At 41.2% G+C, this 15,542-nt stretch overlaps 1 protein-coding gene across 4 annotated transcripts in view; it reads right to left on the bottom strand.

The window, feature by feature from the left end:
• Positions 1–15,542, bottom strand: part of LOC130356054 (mannosyl-oligosaccharide 1,2-alpha-mannosidase IA-like) — a 257,376-nt gene that overhangs the window by 206,591 nt on the left and 35,243 nt on the right. The window contains exon 1 of one of the 4 annotated variants that reach the window (XM_056557081.1): positions 11,240–11,651. The exons of 1 other annotated variant lie outside the window; for it this stretch is intronic. The gene's annotated coding sequence lies outside the window, so the exon portion shown is untranslated. Of the gene's footprint in view, positions 1–11,239; positions 11,652–15,542 lie in introns of those variants that run through there. 2 more of the 4 variants (XM_056557083.1, XM_056557084.1) reach the window with 2 other exon arrangements.

The raw sequence follows: 15,542 nt of genomic DNA, 5'->3' as shown, positions 1-15,542 counted from the left end.
GAAGAAGGAGTGTACAGAGGCAGTGACGGGGTCATTGCGGTCCCAGAGCGGTGTGGCCCATGACAGGGCTTTTCCGGACAGAAGGCTGACTACGAAAGCCACCTTAGACCTTTCAGTGGGAAACAGGTCCGACATCATCTCCAGATGCAGAGAACATTGGGAAAGAAAGCCACGGCAAAACTTAGAGTCCCCATCAAATTTATCCGGCAAGGATAAGCGTATCCCAGGAGCGGCCACTCGCTGCGGAGGAGGTGCAGGAGCTGGCGGAGGAGATGACTGCTGAAGCTGTGGTAGTAACTGTTGTAGCATAACGGTCAGTTGAGACAGCTGTTGGCCTTGTTGCGCTATCTGTTGTGACTGCTGGGCGACCACCGTGGTGAGGTCAGCGACAACTGGCAGAGGAACTTCAGCGGGATCCATGGCCGGATCTACTGTCACGATGCCGGCTGGCAGGTAGTGGATCCTCTGTGCCAGAGAGGGATTGGCGTGGACCGTGCTAGTGGACCGGTTCTAAGCCACTACTGGTTTTCACCAGAGCCCGCCGCAAAGCGGGATGGTCTTGCTGCGGCGGTAGTGACCAGGTCGTATCCACTAGCAATGGCTCACCTCTCTGGCTGCTGAAGATAGGCGCGGTACAAGGGAGTAGGCAAAAGCAAGGTCGGACGTAGCAGAAGGTCGGGGCAGGCAGCAAGGATCGTAGTCAGGGGCAACGGCAGAAGGTCTGGAATCACAGGCAAGGAACACACAAGGAACGCTTTCACTGGCACTAAGGCAACAAGATCCGGCAAGGGAGTGCAGGGGAAGTGAGGTGATATAGGGAAGTGCACAGGTGCAAACACTAATTGGAACCACTGCGCCAATCAGCGGCGCAGTGGCCCTTTAAATCGCAAAGACCCGGCGCGCGCGCGCCCTAGGGAGCGGGGCCGCGCGCGCCGGGACAGAACTGACGGAGAGCGGGTCAGGTACGGGAGCCGGGGTGCGCATCGCGAGCGGGCGCTACCCGCATCGCGGATCGCATCCCGGCCGGAGACAGTATCGCAGCGCCCCGGGTCCGTGGAACCGACCGGAGCGCTGCAGTGAGGAAGGTGTAGCGAGCGCTCCGGGGAGGAGCGGGGACCCGGAGCGCTCGGCGTAACACATATCTTGGATTTTCCAGAACTTTGTGTGAACCTTATTCAAGATGTATTTCTATTTTCAATGTGTTCTGTGGCCCATATAGCTTCAACATTTTCCTCAGTGCCAGAAGCATAACTAGAATCATGTGGGGCCAATGGCAAATTCTGGACCTATCAGCATTTTCTTGGATTGTGTAAGGAAACTGGTGAAGGGTTAGGAAATCCGCACATACTTATTCAGACAGAAGACATACACGTGTAAATAGATAACTCAAAGTGATGACATTGTGGTAAATAAAATATGTGTGCATACATGTGTAGAGTCAGGCATTAAAACTTCATGTCTGACTACATGTTTTGTATTGTCATTTTAATAGAAAATGCATGTTTTACAGCAGTCAACCAGAAGACCTTGAGGAGCAGGTGTTCATACTGTCTGTCATAGTTTATATCAACAGAATTCTTCAAATGCCCAAAGAGGTAAAAGCAAGTAAAAATCCATACAAGAAACCAAAGGCTCCCAGCTACAAGAAATAGCAGATGGAGCCTTGAGACTGGCATTGATTGTTCTTTTTGAGATCACAGGGAATCTGGATCTGGACCAAACAATAATATTACAAATTCAACGTAACATTGTAAATGAGTTTTTCCAAGTGGACACAGGCCATTTCTTCAGAAAATGTACTATTACCATTTTACATTCATATTGTTTTCAGCCTTAGCTTTTTAACTCATTACATTTAACTTATGTGAACGAGTAGGAGAGGTTGCCATAGGAATCCATGACTGTTCTATTTTTGCAATCAACGGGGGGGAGAAAGCAAGCTAAGGCAGCGCTCTCAGGCAACAGGTATGAAGGAACTGCACTATCTATAGGAATCACAAAACCTTGCATAATAATACTAAAAAAGTTGAAGCGAATAACTCTGTCACATGTTCATGAATGATCGATAGCTAAAAGGCCCTAAATGACAATTGGCAGAGGTTAGTGGACATTTTCCGAAACATGGAGAAAGTAATACATTTTTGATAAGCAGTTTAGAAACATAAATTAACAATTTTGCAACATAAAGTAAGAAATGTCTCCACATTAATACTGTAAAGACTGACAAAATTGGAGTGCAGGAACTCCATTCCCATGCATTCCTGCAGGAATTGAGCCCTGTGCTACAGGGACTGTAAAGTTAGTATAGTTCATAATATAGTGTCTGTACCTGTGTGTGACAGTTTTCTCACAATTCTTCTGTGATTTTCACCCCAATATTTATTTTTAACAGCATATAAAATTACTCATGTCTCAGGAATTCCCCAGGTTATAGTGCGTCGAGACCTGACATCACTAGTCAGCTGATCAGAAGGAGCCTGTCCTGCTTCAATTTTGCCGGCCCCCTGGTTAGAAAACATTGGGGGAGATTTATCAAAGGATTTAGACTGGTTTTTCCTGTCTAAATTTGTCGCACAGAAAGTCGCAGTCTAAATATGTGCGACTTTTCAGCGACTTTTGCTGTAGAGGATATTTAGAACATGATGCATGCAAGTCTATTTTAGATGGAAATGCATTGGAAAATGCATTGGTGCTGAATTTATCAAGTGCGACTTTTGTGCGACAAGTCGCATCTGCCCAAAATACACTGAAATGTCAGACCATGTTGGAGCAGGTCTAAATGCCGTTTAAGCTGTAGACCCTGAAGTCTGAGCACAGAATTTATCAAGGGCTGTGAGACCTTTGATAAATTAGGAGCACAATAGACAGGAGACTATCACATACGCTGGTCTATAAGCATACCCAGAATAGACTAGATTAGGAAATGTCCCCCATTGTGTTTCAAGGGGTGGGGTGGCTAATGTGTGGGAAGAAGGAAAGTGATCTCAAACTTTCAAGCATGGAACTGTGGGATGTGTAGTTCAGAGAATAAAATCCAACAGGAAAACCCAGTTCTGGCAGGTAAGTACTAATATCACCTTATGGTGGATAACCCTTTTAAATTCTATCGCTAATCTCAAAACTGGCAAAACAATTTGTCAATGCGACCTAATGCTGATTAGTGAATTGGCAAATATCTCATCAGGCAAAGAAAATGTACTTCTTACTTACTATGAGATTTATGAACAGTATAAGAGACTAAACTCACATTGTACAGTGAGAAAAGTTCAAAAACTCTCCAGCAAGGAGAAAACTTTTAACATGTCGAAAGTTTTGAATAGTGGGGGTCTGAGTGTTCAGACCTCCGCCAATCAGGAGAACGAGTTGGGAGAAGACCAAATAGCCCAAACGCTCCTCTCCCTACTCTGGGTCATGTGATTAACTTACATCACGTGATTGACATTCATCACGCTCCATTGACTTACATTGCGTGTGTCTCGATCATACAACAAGGAGCCAGGAGAGAATGCGCTGAGCACAAACTTCTAGCGGCCTGCTCTCTTGATCGACTCCTGCATGACATGTCCCTAGGATATGCCAAAAGTTTTTTCAAATGACAGTGCCCATTTAAGTACTGCTTGAACTTTAGGAAATAACAGTTTTCATAGTTATTGGCATGTTTTCCTTATTTCCATTATTCCTTTCATAATACTGCCTTCAGGAAATCATGTTCTCCATCTTTGCAATATTGTCATTAACATCCTCTGGGATTCTGCAATCACTATCTTGAATGAGGAGTGATCAATAGAAAGGCATCATGTATTGTGGACATGTTCCAGTCTGTTAAGTGTACTTAATGTTTCAGGATTGGAATCCTTTTTTCTCTCTGGTAAATTTTAACAAAGGCAAAAAGCATAATCTACACACACACACACAAACACACATATATATATTTTCTATATATATATATATATATATACTGTAACGGCAGTGGAGCAGTGAATCCGCTGAACCTGTGTGGATGATGGTGTGGGCCATACCAGGGAGCGAAGTCTAAGGTGCTGCTGGTTTTCGCCAGAGCCCACCGTAAAGCGGGATTGACTTGCTGCAGCAGGCGGCACCCAGGTCGCTACCCCTGATACAACTCGTCCACGCAGGCTCAGGCTGCGGAGGTGTTACGCGGCACAGGTAAGATGAGAAAACTCATAGTCTGGACAGGCAAGAGGTCAGGGCAGGTGGCACAGGAGCGTGGTCAGGAACGAAGCTAGGAGGTCAGAGGGCAGGCGGCACAGGAGCAAGGTCAGGTTACAGAGAAAAAGGTCAGGAAGACTTTTAGACAACACACAACTGGAACGCTTTCTCTAGGGCTAGTGAGCACAAAGATCCAGCAATGACAGGAAGGAACTGTGGGGGTTAAACAGACACAGGACCAGACAAGCACCAATCAATGGTGCGTTGGCCCTTTAAATCCGAGGAAGCTGGCACACGCGTGACCTAGGAGGGGGGGTAGACGCACCGACAGCAGGGAACAATGCAGGGGATAGAGATGCGGAGAGGAGAGTGAGAGCCCGGTGTTCACAGGCGGGCGCGTCCCGCAATGCAAACGGCGGCACAAGCAGCACGGGAGGACGGGGCCGGAGCGCGCTCGCAACCAGCACCTCTGGCTGCAATGCTGCTTGTGACAAATACATATACATATATATATATACACACACACGTACATTTGCCATCTACTGCTACTAGAATTGAATGGCTTTAGAAAGGTCAACATGCCATGTCCATATGAGAATTATTTGGCTGTGACTAGCCATGTTAACATTAAGTGCAAAGGATTAAATTCCCCAAGTAAATGAGCCATGTGTTAGACATGGTGTCCATTGAGTGTGCGTGCAAAAACATTCTAAGGCTGAATTCACACAGCATTTAGGTCATGTTTTAACATTTTAGGTCATGTTTAAATTTTTTGTTTTGATAGCTAAATAGGCAGCGGACTACTAGGGAGCGAAGTCTAAGGTGCTGCTGGTTTTCGCCAGAGCCCACCGCAAAGCGGGATTGACTTGCTGCAGCAGGCGGCACCCAGGTCGCTACCCCTGATACAACTCGTCCACGCAGGCTGCTGAGGTGTTACGCGGCACAGGTAAGAGGAGAAAACTCATAGTCTGGACAGGCAAGAGGGCAGGTGGCACAGGAGCGTGGTCAGGAACGAAGCTAGGAGGTCAGAGGGCAGGCGGCACAGGAGCAAGGTCAGGTTACAGAGAAAAAGGTCAGGAAGACTTTTAGACAACACACAACTGGAACGCTTTCTCTAGGGCTAGTGAGCACAAAGATCCAGCAATGACAGGAAGGAACTGTGGGGTTAAACAGACACAGGACCAGACAAGCACCAATCAATGGTGCGTTGGCCCTTTAAATCCGAGAAAGCTGGCGCGCGCGTGACCTAGGAGGGGGGGTAGACGCAAACGGCGGCACAAGCAGCACGGGAGGACGGGGCCGGAGCGCGCTCGCAACCAGCACCTCTGGCTGCAATGCTGCTTGTGACAAATACATATATATATATATATATATATATATATATACATACACACACGTACATTTGCCATCTACTGCTACTAGAATTGAATGGCTTTAGAAAGGTCAACATGCCATGTCCATATGAGAATTATTTGGCTGTGACTAGGCATGTTAATATTAAGTGCAAAGGATTAAATTCCCCAAGTAAATGAGCCATGTGTTAGACATGGTGTCCATTGAGTGTGCGTGCAAAAACATTCAAAGGCTGAATTCACACAGCATTTAGGTCATGTTTTAACATTTTAGGTCATGTTTTAATTTTTTGTTTTGATAGCTAAATAGACAGCGGACTACTATTTTTCGGTGGTCAAAAGAACATGCAAAGGATCTAACAGTAAAACCTTGTACTGTGTGACATCTATTCACAATATAGCTTTTATTTGTGAGAACGGTGGAAAAACTGAAAGCTGAGCTTACCTAACAATTCTAAAAAAGACTCTTCAATTGCTCATTTGTGATTATCTGTGATTACGCGAGAATACGGCTCAGTTGTTGTATCTGACCGCTATAGGGCTAATAGTTTGTGAAGGATGTAATTTTGTATATTTTCTCCCATAATCCAAAACATTCTTACAATACACAACTGCCACCTTGCTTCTCAGAGGGAATGAAGATGGCAGTACATGGCTGTTTTCTTAACAATTTGTCATTCATAGTTGGTCAATGATGGTTGTAGTTGACACCAAATGTTAAATCAAGAAATGTCTGTTCCATCACTGTTGTGGTCTGTGACTTGTTCTGAGCTTCCATTGATGTAATTCAGATCTTTTGTTTGACATGAATGACTTTCTAACCACAACACAGCAAATAGTTTATTTTCCACAGATGTCTCCCTTTGATTATTGTTATTTTGGTGCCACTGATCTGCGGAAAATGGTCTAAATCATTTTTTCAGAACCTCCAGGGTATGGCCAGCTTTATATGTAAAAGTATAACTAAGTTACGGACAAAGTAAGACCTGTTATTAATATTTTTATTCCTTGAAGAAATGGAATAGTATAACTGAATGCCCTTAAATTTCATACACTATAATTTACTATAGAATATACCACATTTTACAAGATTTTACAGTACAGCATTAGTGGAAGTATAATGTATTAATTTACTATTCTTAGATTTATAAAGTTATGCCTGAGCTATGTGAACTCTTTGCCAATGTAAAAAAAATCCATTTTGCTTCAGGTTTGACAAAAGCAAAGTAATATTTACTGAATAATTATATATCATTTTTATATTGTGCACTATTTGCTGTACAATTCATTTTATATGTGCAAGGATAAAGCATTGCTCGGTCTAACTGCAAGATGTAGATTGTGCTACAAAAAAAAAAAAGGAACCTAGAACAGTCTACAGAGCTTTTCTCGTGTGTTACAGTACAGGTAGAATTCCTCAGGCATTGAAAGACACTTCTAATCATATGCGTGAAACCAAAAGTAGGCATTCAGAGTCTATTAGACTCCATTCTATGCAGTAGTGGGCACCCTATGTGCCACTTTATGGTGCCACAAGGGGATAATACCTCAGTATATTGGCATCTAATGGAACACACCACAAATACTATAGAATCCAATAGAAAGACCCCTGTACGTCTCTGTGTAATACCAGACGCATACAGAGGGCATCATGGAAGTCTATGGGTCCTGTATTACATAACATAACTTAGCCTGGCAATCTAATTAGTCATATTCCCCTGACCCAACCACATAAATATGATCCCTTCTTGAGAGCGACATTTTACAATCGAACACAATCTTCTGTTGAAAGCTGTTTATTAGTATATCGGTGCTGTCAGTCCAAAAAAAAATACCGTAACACTTTTGTGTGGCTGCACGAGCCACTTCTTTAAGTAAAACATAATTTATAAAAGGGCATGGTTAGTGTTTTAAAACACCAAAAAGAACAGCTTAACACAGCTTCCCTGCTGTTTAGGCTTTCCTTACAGGTATATTTTTTTATAACACTAACGCTGACCTTTTTTTTTTTACCTGGCCACAAAATGTGTTACTTTGTTATTACACATTGTTTTTTTATGTTTTTTTTTTTTTTTTTTAAGACTGACAATACCTATAAATCAGTAAAGATATTTAACTTGAAGATCGAGTGTGGATCCATTTTTTCTGGTTTATACATGTATACATCTACTGAGTAACTGAGTAAAGAATGCTAGGAGTACCTGTCTCTGTTTTTTATGTCTTTTTGTCTAGGGTTATATTCCTCTTACCGGTCACCTACTGCTGTCATTACAATACGTGCCCCTGCTGCTCTCTACTTCTTGTTCCCTTTTAACACATGGCTTGTGGCTGTTCTACACCATGGCCAGTCATTGGCTGAAGGCCCCAGTCAGAGGTCATTAGAGAGACTGTCTTCCAGAAGACTCCCAGTTAACTGGAGAACAGCCTACAAGAAGCCCTACCTTCCATCCACTACAAACAAAACATAAAAATAAGGTGATTGGGCTCAGTTGGAGGGAAATAATATGAAGGAAGTAAAATAAAAAAACAACAGAGATCATCATTCAATCCTCAGTGGGGGGGGGGGGGACCAAAGCATAATATATTGGACCCCCCCCCCCCCCACCCCCACCCCTCCACGTCCGCTTATCTCAGGTCCTTTTCTTCAGTAGTGGGGAATAATTCATCATAGTTCACCTAAAGAAGGTTCTGAAGGCGTCCGTAGTTGAGGATGGTTTATTAGTAAAACACTTTATAAAACCTTAAAAATTTGCAAGGGCAACGCGTTTCGGGGAGATAGGCACATATACCTCCCCCCCCCCCCCCCTTTCTCAAACCAACCATTTTTTGTAATTTTTTCTTTCTTTCTACTTTCCATCCAGGAGATTCAGAGGAAGGGGCCACCATGAGAAGGACCTCCGCCCCCCTAGTGAAGACATGAAGTTACTGAAGCCTCCTGCAAGTACAGATGAGTTGAGTTATAAGCCATATTCTGGGTATGGGCTATGAAGGCCAATAAATATGCTATCTTTGTCAATTAAGCTATCCTGAGAAAAGCCTGTGTAGGGGCTGAGGACAGGGAATATCTGTGAAAGCCTGAGAAATACAATATATGGTCTAAAGGCCCAGTCAATCCATTACAGCCAATTACCCATTCAAAAAGAGCAAATCTTAGAAATACAGAATAAAGCCTATATTGTCAGTCAGTGGAGTCAAGCCTGACAAAGACAATATATAACCTGCAGGGCCAGCAAGGAGATTGCAATTTACTTCAGATAATACACTTGGAAATACAGCGTATCTAAGTGTACTACAGCTCGAGTGTGAAGAATCAGCTAGCTGCAAGTGTTTTCCAGCTGGAAAGTTCAACCAGCACTAGAGACTACCCGCAGCATGCAAGCCCTTGGCTAGAGTTGTGATTGTGCGATGCTCAGAGTGGAGAATTTCCATTTCCCTTTATTGGGAACCTTATTTAATGAATTTGGCCTATGATGGTTTTAAGATGAGAACCTCATTGCTAGTATTGTGAAGGTGGAGTCATAGGAGGTAGAACGCGAGTGTATTAAGATTGACTATAGGTGTCTATACAGTAACAGAAAAAATGTAAATGCATGCATATGTATAAAAATGTACTGTATACTTTCAGATAAATTTGCATAGACCAGATTGGGTGCGCTTTTGAGGTTATAATGTGTTGTAAACTTAAGGTGGCCATACACTTTCAATAGCTATCAGCTGACAGAAATGGTTCCTTATCTCCATATATATGATTTGTGTACGTTTCAGAAAATAGAAGAGAAGTGTTTACACAGATGTGCATCTTAGTCACTCTTAAGTTATTCCCCTTCTATTCTCTTAAGACTGATTGGCTCCACTACTATAAAAGGAGTCAATGCTGAACTAATAATTGACTGCTGGCATCAGCTGTTCTATGGCTGGTGGTTTTCGTTAACTGGTGATCCATCAATAATGTATTGTGTTGGGACCTATTGACCTATGAAGACACATCCAAGTATTTTTTCATGAAGAAAACACGTTGACATTGTTTATTTTGAATTCATCTTATATTTTCTATATAATTTTACACAACATTTCATTAAAATGTTTGTGTTATAAAATAAACCAATGTTCACGTGTCTTAGCTCTATTTCTGTCTTTTTTCTATTTCTGTGATCATTTTTGAACCCTGTGTCCTTAATATTTACTGACATTTTTATTGCTAGAATCAAACAAGGAATGAAGGTTTGACCGTAAAATGCAACTGTACATGTAGCCTTAAGCTGTCTATTGGTCAACATTCTAATATCTATAGGGGGCTACCAGACTTTCCCCTGATGGATTTAAATGTATTGGACTAGTTAGATTTTTTTCTGTTCTCTCAAGAATAACGGTGCCAGAGGTGCTTGGCAACCCCTTATCTCACCCGCACACAATAAGAATCATGCATGTTTGCCATCCCAGAGAAAACATGTTGATTAAGTGGAATTGGAAATCAGAAGTGTCAGCCAAAATATCTCACGTACCGGACCACAATTCATTTAGATCTGTGGTTTACATCTACATGTACATATATTTATGTGACTTATTCCAATTAGAATCTGTTAAATACAGACCTGCAGATATGCATGCAGAGTGTTTGTGAGGGGTAGGGAAAAAGCACAAAATGTGGTAACCATTATTATGGATTTTCAGTTCCTAATGGGTTTAATAGGTTTAGATTGTATTATTTGCCTACAGAGATGCAATGGAAACATATTATGTTATACAGGTGCGCCATGTAAAGCCTAAAATGGTAAGTATTTTTTTTTCCAGGAGTTAAAATTCAGTGTTTTGTAGCTAACAATAACAATAGCACTTACCAAAACACTAAGCCTTCATTACACCCGGAACTTAAGAGATTTATCACAAGCAGCCACTATATTGATTGAGAGGCAGGGATCAGCGCAATATACTGAATTTGTGGGGCCGCCTCCAGCCTGGCAATTAACATTTATTACATTTCTAGATCAATAAATATATACAGTATAGGTGTTTATACATCACTATTATGCTCTCTCTCTCCAGCAATTCTACACTAATAGGATCAAACAGCTAGACAATACCGAAATTACCAACACATCCTGTGAGGTTCTGAAAAACTAGACATAGACCAAGCAACTGGAAAACATCCATAAACCTGAGTTCGATCTCAGTGTGACCGAGATATTTTACAAGTACAGAAATAATTTTTACCATATTGCACATTGCACATGCTATTCCCCCAATGAGGTAAAAAGGTAAAAAACAAAAAAAATAATATAAATATATATATATATATATATATATATATTTACAGCAGTCAGGTACAGCGATAAGGGTTACTACCATTTTGTCAATTTATGTGAAGTGATTTTTGCTCCTATTGGTCAGTTTGATTTAGGCTGCGGTGACAGTTGGTGTATATATACAAATGTATACAAATCTTAATCCGACCCTATCCTAAAAACTGAATTATAATAACAGCATCCTACACACTTCAGTATAAAAGGTGTATGCAGCACTTAAGAAAAAAAGAGAATAACAGTAGTATTAATGTGGGTTCCTCACTGACCACTTCATCAGTAGTTTAATACAGCATGCGAGATTGAGAACAGTATGCACTTAGAGGAAAGATATGACAAATATCGGAGAGTAAGGAATCCCGGATAACAGGAAGACATAGGAGCTGTGCTATTATTCTACGCCATTCATTTTCTTACCTTGCATGTATTGCTTTGTGTGTCTGCAGGATCAGGAGCTGCTTCTTTTTAAGCACAATTCCTCAGTCTTTTTAGTACGTCTGCACGCTCCATTTGTCACATCAGCTGAGAATTCCAGATGAAAGGATTTATCCCGGCATTGCATAATTGTCTAAAATCGGAGAACTTGAGCACTAATTGGAAATGAATGCAGTTTCTCTACGTGAGATGCTCTGCCTGTCTGCTGTGTGTGTTTGCATTATTTCTACCAGACAGGTCAGATTCATTAAATAAATGATAGATTGTGGCCGCTGCTGGATTCCAGATGCAATGTGTGCAGTAAAGTGTGTTGATTTGCTTGCTGTACTAGGCATCACACTAAGGTACCACATTTAAACCCCATCGAAGCAGTTTAGTAGATGGGATGTAAAGCAGGCTGCAATTGGTTAGCTGGAAGCAGGCTTGGATTGGTCACATACAAGGCTTTCCTATAGGCTGGTCCTAATGTGATTGTTCTGATGGCCTTTACATGTCAGGGGCCGTGTGCAGCCTGAGGTTTACTCTGTCACTTCCCTAGGAGCAATGACAGGTCTGCATAATTGGCAGAGCAGAGCTGGGCGAGCGCAGGAGAAGCAGGGAGACTGCGATTTAATATCACTAATTAATCTAAAGAATGTTTTGTTTTTGCATTTAATTTTAGCTCAGGAATTAACCCAGACATGTAATTAGAAAATTACAATCTCAGCAATGTATAATACACTGCTATGCATCTGACAGCAAAACAAGGGAACAGCAGTGTATCCAGTGCGCACAAAGAAGAATCTAATTAGATGAATATATGAAGCCTTAAGGTGGTCTGAGATCCTCTGATAACTTGTCCACCCTGACTGGTAAGAACCCACTAGAGCGGTAATTGGGGAAAGAAGAAAGGGTCCTGACTGGTCATGAATCTATCCAATGATCTCCCAGTCATTATTGCTATAATCTCATATAAGTTTCAGAGAAAGTATAGAACGTGCTTAAAATTTGTCTCAGACAACAGCAATACTAGTACCTTTTTATGCCGGAATTATGGCACCAAAATGTTGCAGCCAGATACCTACAAGCCAAAGCTTTGTATGCCTTTTATATTTCCCTATAGGCTTTAAAGCAGGGGTGGGAAGCTCTGACCCACAGACTGTTTAAGGCTTGCAACAGCATTCCATTTGGGCTGCCAGTAGTTTCCAAGCAGAGTGCCATGACATACTGTAGGTAGGGGTCCTACCTATCTATATACAGGGGGAAAACTCTCTACAGAAGGTCATGCATAAAGGGGGAAAACTTCTTACAGGGGGCCTACATATGGGAGGGAGGGGCAAACTACTTACAGGGGGTCCTACATACATAGTAAATCGAGGAGGTCTTACCTTCAGGGGCAAACTTCCTACAGGGATGGGCAAACTACCTACACCTACCACCTACCTACCAGATTGACTAACGCAAACCATGGAAAAAGCAGCAGCTAACATCTCACACCTCACTAAAGGGAAGCAGGTTGAGCCATCACATTTGGGGTGTGCTAACTAAATGTGTGATCAAATATCGTTGGCTAATTTTTTATGTTGATCATTTTTATGGCCTGTGGATGATCGCATAAATTTCCAAATGGCCCTCAGCAGAATAAAGGTTCCTCACCCCTGCTTTGAATTAACACTTGATTGAAAAATAAAACCAAGAACACTAAAATAAACCCTGTTATAATAACCAAAGACAATACTGCAAGCAATGCTACAAAATACTGCCAGTGTTCACACACAGAGGTTTCTGCTGTGGTCCCTTTTATCTTGATGGGGTTTCCAGAAAACCCTGAGCTTGCTGCAGAAACTACCCTTATTCAGATAAATAAGACTGGTTCCCAGGTGTAGAAATTTGTGCTATAAATGCAGCATAAGTGAATAAGTAAACCGCAGCGATTTTAAAGTGTACCTTTCAGGAGATTGAAAAAAAATGGTAGAGTGCTCCATTCACACAAGAGGGCAATGAACCCTTATTTTCATGATTACTAGGGTGGCTGGATAGGTGATAAGTGGTTATCTATGAATAACCCCTTTAACGTAACCTCTTTACATGAAGAAGATTGCAACAGTTACTGGTGAAGGTGCTTATTATTGGACACGTTGGACAACATTTTACTACATGTTGGAAATGTTTCTGTTACAAGAGCAATTCTTCCGCTTTCTCATAAAAGAGCAATGTGTGCATAGCTGTATTACAAAATGGCCTGCATACTGTACATTGATATGATGTTCCATTGCATGCCATATTTCAGTCATACTATACTCTAGAAAACAAATATGGTGCTTTACAGATGCTTTAATGTGTTTGAGTGCAAAAGTTCAAGGTGTACCTATAGTTGTCAGTGGTTTCCAATGCAAGTGGTTCCTTTGGCTTGGGTATTATTGTATTTACAAGCATGGTACTCCCCCACCTCTCTTTTTACATTCATAACTGTGTATACAGACAGATACAATAATCATTGGTAAGGTTGGCAGGTGCGAGTGTCATCCTCATGCATACAGCCGGCTCATAACTGGGTATCTGCTATATTCTTATATGCTAAGTAACCATTATACAAATATCACAATATTTTTGTATGGTTTCAAATAACTACCCAGCATCCTGGCGTTAGATTATGCTGTAGCCAAATCAGACACCACTATTCTGATGACAGATGATGTTTAAAGCATTGTCAGCAGAAAAAATAAATTCTCCATGGCTGGTGGTATAGGAAAAATAAGAAACAAGCTATACTTATTTTCCCATTACTCTACTGCTGCAGTCAGTTAAATTATTGCCAAGTCATCAGTGTTTAGAAAATATTGGTATAAATATAACAATAAACAATATTCCTGCCCATGTTTCAGGGCAGTTCTTTACTGTGTGACACTGCTGCCCAGACCTATCAGAAGGTGGGTGTTCTGGCACAACAGTGGGAAATTTAAATGGATGGCTCACTAGATGAGTTTCCAGTAATTATGAAATCTTGTTTTCACCTTCATTCTTGTATCTTCTGTCAGCTTGTGACTTGACCCTACTTTTGACTTTGTACCACGCTATGCTCTAGGTTTGTATAGAATTTACTTCTGTATCTGATTTTGCACTTTGTCTGCTGATTTTTGTACCGGTCATTATGATTACAACACTGTCAATTTACATAGGTTTTTCTTTGTTTTACTGCTTTTAAAAACCTTATTGATTTGCATTGACATATTCAGACCCCTGTAACTTTTCTATTTTTTCCATCTATAGAGCTGTGTCTTTTGAGCTGTATTTTTTATTGGTACTAGGGAAGCTAGGATGTTTTAATCACTTTTTAATCCAAATATGGGTTGGGGGATAATTGAAATCCATAACAGGTGACACCTCCCAGGTTTATTACACAACTATACCCCAGGTGAGTAAGGGGACCTATGACCAATTACTAAGCCCAGGGTAAAAAAAAACAAAAAACTATTGAATCCCACCCCTAAAACTTTACTTTTATTGTAATATTATAAATGTGTTTATTAAAACTCAGGTATTGATGTTGGTAGTGAATATGTTAATTGCCAGCTGGCTTATACAGTGCTTCTGGACCTGCAGTGTCAACAGCTATTATCCAACATCAAAGCCTATGTTAAAAGCAGTAGCCGTGCCCCCTCTACAAGTTTCGTTGCGTCAGCAACGTCATCAGGACGCAACGAAACATGGTGATGGCCCATTCCCTCCTGATGATGTTGCTGACACAACAAAACATGTAGAGGGGGCACGCATACTGCTTTTAACATAGGCTTTGATGTTGCATAATAGCTGTGGACACTGCAGTTCCAGAAGCACTTTATAAGACAGCTGAGTTTTAATAAACACTCTTTTATAATATAACAATAAAAGTGAAATTTTTGGGGTGGGACGTAATAGAGTTTTTTTACCCCAGGCTTAGGCCCATGGATTTGGTAATTACCTCCCAGGTTTAGAACAGGCTTAACTCCAGAGCCTGCACCATACACCTCGGCTAGACATTTGACGTATATGAACGTAACATTTTGGGAAGAAATTAATGTTTTTCAAAAAAGAATACCGCCATACAGAAATCTTGCTCTTTGCTTGGACAACAACATGGTTACCACACATAAAAGAATTGTTACTGATGATTTTTTTTTCTCCTGCAGGGAAATAATTTATGTCAGTAAATAGGACATTTGCTATTACAGTTCTGAAACCTATAAATCATATTATATTTGTGATTTGTATTCTTAATAATAATCATTATCTTCTTTATTCTAATTTTAGTCTATAGGACGAAGGA

Source organism: Hyla sarda, chromosome 2 (genome assembly GCF_029499605.1).
Source record: "Hyla sarda isolate aHylSar1 chromosome 2, aHylSar1.hap1, whole genome shotgun sequence".
NCBI classification, from domain to species: Eukaryota; Metazoa; Chordata; class Amphibia; order Anura; family Hylidae; genus Hyla; species Hyla sarda.
Note: the sequence above shows the minus strand (reverse complement) of the source record. Positions and strands in the feature narration are given on the sequence as shown.